This window comes from Tupaia chinensis, unplaced genomic scaffold (assembly GCF_000334495.1).
Source record: "Tupaia chinensis unplaced genomic scaffold, TupChi_1.0 Scaffold143650_1, whole genome shotgun sequence".
Taxonomy (NCBI): Eukaryota; Metazoa; Chordata; class Mammalia; order Scandentia; family Tupaiidae; genus Tupaia; species Tupaia belangeri.
In genome coordinates, this window is record NW_006203499.1 from 220,471 (window position 1) to 225,221 (window position 4,751).

The following is a 4,751-nucleotide window of genomic DNA, read 5'->3' on the forward strand; positions in this document are numbered from 1 at the left end:
CTCTGTCTGTCTGGTGAGCGCATGCACCCTATAGCAAAAAACCTCTCCAAAAAAAAAAAAAAAAAAAAGAAATTAACACATTAAAAAAATGTATTTTAAGTATGGGGTTTCTCTTCTTTAGAGGATTCCTGTGTCATCTGATAAATAATTCTGGTCTCATTTTCAGCCTTTTCCCCAAGAGGTCCAGTATTCTGCAATTTCAGTAGGAAATTCTTCCATGCATATGAAGAATTTATTACTAACCCTCTTGCACACTTGATCTAGATGATGAGTTTAGGGTGCTGGAAAACAACAAAAATATTTCTATAATATGAGATGGCAATAGGATATAAGAAGGTAAAGAAATAATCAAATAGGTGGCATGATGATTACAATTCTGGATTCCCACATGATTGACCACAGTTCAAGTCCCAGACCATGCATCTTGAAAATCATGCTGGGTGAGTGCGCATGTGTGCCCAAATCTTAAAAGGAGAATGGAGATGGGATTGTGTCATGGCCATTCCCCATGGGGGACATTTCTCACTTTCCTTCTCTTTCTGTCTTTCCCTGTCTCTCTCTCTGCCTCTCCAGTGAACACATGTGCCCTATAGCAAAAATAAATAAATAAAATAAAATAAATAGAAAAGAAAAAGAATGAATGAAAGAAAGAAAGAGAAAGGTGGACCCTTCCGAATCTCCACGCATCCCCACCATTCTTCCTCCTTGGACCCCAGGTTGGTTGCCTGGGACTTTAAGGCGAACCCCCACCCCATCCCACCCGAAATCCAGATCTAGCTGGCCAGCAGATCCAGACACCAGATGGACTGAGGCTGCAGGCCCAACCCTTGTGAATCTCCACGCATCTCCACCGTTTTTCCTCCTTGGACCCCAGGTTGGTTGCCTGGGACTTTAAGGCGAACCCCCACCCCATCCCACCCGAAATCCAGATCTAGCTGGCCAGCAGATCCAGACACCAGATGGACTGAGGCTGCAGGCCCAACCCTTGTGAATCTCCACGCATCTCCACCGTTCTTCCTCCTTGGACCCCAGGTTGGTTGCCTGGGACTTTAAGGCGAACCCCCACCCCATCCCACCCGAAATCCAGATCTAGCTGGCCAGCAGATCCAGACACCAGATGGACTGAGGCTGCAGGCCCAACCCTTGTGAATCTCCACGCATCTCCACCGTTCTTCCTCCTTGGACCCCAGGTTGGTTGCCTGGGACTTTAAGGCGAACCCCCACCCCATCCCACCCGAAATCCAGATCTAGCTGGCCAGCAGATCCAGACACCAGATGGACTGAGGCTGCAGGCCCAACCCTTGTGAATCTCCACGCATCTCCACCGTTCTTCCTCCTTGGACCCCAGGTTGGTTGCCTGGGACTTTAAGGCGAACCCCCACCCCATCCCACCCGAAATCCAGATCTAGCTGGCCAGCAGATCCAGACACCAGATGGACTGAGGCTGCAGGCCCAACCCTTGTGAATCTCCACGCATCTCCACCGTTCTTCCTCCTTGGACCCCAGGTTGGTTGCCTGGGACTTTAAGGCGAACCCCCACCCCATCCCACCCGAAATCCAGATCTAGCTGGCCAGCAGATCCAGACACCAGATGGACTGAGGCTGCAGGCCCAACCCTTGTGAATCTCCACGCATCTCCACCGTTCTTCCTCCTTGGACCCCAGGTTGGTTGCCTGGGACTTTAAGGCGAACCCCCACCCCATCCCACCCGAAATCCAGATCTAGCTGGCCAGCAGATCCAGACACCAGATGGACTGAGGCTGCAGGCCCAACCCTTGTGAATCTCCACGCATCTCCACCGTTCTTCCTCCTTGGACCCCAGGTTGGTTGCCTGGGACTTTAAGGCGAACCCCCACCCCATCCCACCCGAAATCCAGATCTAGCTGGCCAGCAGATCCAGACACCAGATGGACTGAGGCTGCAGGCCCAACCCTTGTGAATCTCCACGCATCTCCACCGTTCTTCCTCCTTGGACCCCAGGTTGGTTGCCTGGGACTTTAAGGCGAACCCCCACCCCATCCCACCCGAAATCCAGATCTAGCTGGCCAGCAGATCCAGACACCAGATGGACTGAGGCTGCAGGCCCAACCCTTGTGAATCTCCACGCATCTCCACCGTTCTTCCTCCTTGGACCCCAGGTTGGTTGCCTGGGACTTTAAGGCGAACCCCCACCCCATCCCACCCGAAATCCAGATCTAGCTGGCCAGCAGATCCAGACACCAGATGGACTGAGGCTGCAGGCCCAACCCTTGTGAATCTCCACGCATCTCCACCGTTCTTCCTCCTTGGACCCCAGGTTGGTTGCCTGGGACTTTAAGGCGAACCCCCACCCCATCCCACCCGAAATCCAGATCTAGCTGGCCAGCAGATCCAGACACCAGATGGACTGAGGCTGCAGGCCCAACCCTTGTGAATCTCCACGCATCTCCACCGTTCTTCCTCCTTGGACCCCAGGTTGGTTGCCTGGGACTTTAAGGCGAACCCCCACCCCATCCCACCCGAAATCCAGATCTAGCTGGCCAGCAGATCCAGACACCAGATGGACTGAGGCTGCAGGCCCAACCCTTGTGAATCTCCACGCATCTCCACCGTTCTTCCTCCTTGGACCCCAGGTTGGTTGCCTGGGACTTTAAGGCGAACCCCCACCCCATCCCACCCGAAATCCAGATCTAGCTGGCCAGCAGATCCAGACACCAGATGGACTGAGGCTGCAGGCCCAACCCTTGTGAATCTCCACGCATCTCCACCGTTCTTCCTCCTTGGACCCCAGGTTGGTTGCCTGGGACTTTAAGGCGAACCCCCACCCCATCCCACCCGAAATCCAGATCTAGCTGGCCAGCAGATCCAGACACCAGATGGACTGAGGCTGCAGGCCCAACCCTTGTGAATCTCCACGCATCTCCACCGTTCTTCCTCCTTGGACCCCAGGTTGGTTGCCTGGGACTTTAAGGCGAACCCCCACCCCATCCCACCCGAAATCCAGATCTAGCTGGCCAGCAGATCCAGACACCAGATGGACTGAGGCTGCAGGCCCAACCCTTGTGAATCTCCACGCATCTCCACCGTTCTTCCTCCTTGGACCCCAGGTTGGTTGCCTGGGACTTTAAGGCGAACCCCCACCCCATCCCACCCGAAATCCAGATCTAGCTGGCCAGCAGATCCAGACACCAGATGGACTGAGGCTGCAGGCCCAACCCTTGTGAATCTCCACGCATCTCCACCGTTCTTCCTCCTTGGACCCCAGGTTGGTTGCCTGGGACTTTAAGGCGAACCCCCACCCCATCCCACCCGAAATCCAGATCTAGCTGGCCAGCAGATCCAGACACCAGATGGACTGAGGCTGCAGGCCCAACCCTTGTGAATCTCCACGCATCTCCACCGTTCTTCCTCCTTGGACCCCAGGTTGGTTGCCTGGGACTTTAAGGCGAACCCCCACCCCATCCCACCCGAAATCCAGATCTAGCTGGCCAGCAGATCCAGACACCAGATGGACTGAGGCTGCAGGCCCAACCCTTGTGAATCTCCACGCATCTCCACCGTTCTTCCTCCTTGGACCCCAGGTTGGTTGCCTGGGACTTTAAGGCGAACCCCCACCCCATCCCACCCGAAATCCAGATCTAGCTGGCCAGCAGATCCAGACACCAGATGGACTGAGGCTGCAGGCCCAACCCTTGTGAATCTCCACGCATCTCCACCGTTCTTCCTCCTTGGACCCCAGGTTGGTTGCCTGGGACTTTAAGGCGAACCCCCACCCCATCCCACCCGAAATCCAGATCTAGCTGGCCAGCAGATCCAGACACCAGATGGACTGAGGCTGCAGGCCCAACCCTTGTGAATCTCCACGCATCTCCACCGTTCTTCCTCCTTGGACCCCAGGTTGGTTGCCTGGGACTTTAAGGCGAACCCCCACCCCATCCCACCCGAAATCCAGATCTAGCTGGCCAGCAGATCCAGACACCAGATGGACTGAGGCTGCAGGCCCAACCCTTGTGAATCTCCACGCATCTCCACCGTTCTTCCTCCTTGGACCCCAGGTTGGTTGCCTGGGACTTTAAGGCGAACCCCCACCCCATCCCACCCGAAATCCAGATCTAGCTGGCCAGCAGATCCAGACACCAGATGGACTGAGGCTGCAGGCCCAACCCTTGTGAATCTCCACGCATCTCCACCGTTCTTCCTCCTTGGACCCCAGGTTGGTTGCCTGGGACTTTAAGGCGAACCCCCACCCCATCCCACCCGAAATCCAGATCTAGTATGTATCCACTCAATATATACCAACTATCTGCACTCTATGATAGAGAGCAAAAAATTGGAGGACATAAGAGCAGTGAAGGTACTTAATGAGAATAGGACAGTGTGGAATGGGGGAAGTGAAGAGAAGAGGATAGAGAAAGATAGCAAGTGAACAATAGAGAGGCAGGACATTAGTGAGAAACAGATATGGCTTATTAACTGTTGATGATGACATGTATAGTATTCTCAACTGGATTGGTCTGAGAAGTATTTCATGATGGGCAAAGTATTTTTACAAGCAAAATGAGAAATAGCGATTGACTGTTTTAAAAAATAATTAGAATAATAAAAATAATGATTGGGGAAAACATAGAAAAGATATTGAATGTTGAAGTGGGGAGATTAATGTCTCTGTACTGACTGACATGCAAGGCATTCCCTTTTAAAAAACAATGTAATAAACTGTAAAGTTATATGTAATCCAATGTAATATAAAGAAGATTATGATGATAAAAAAA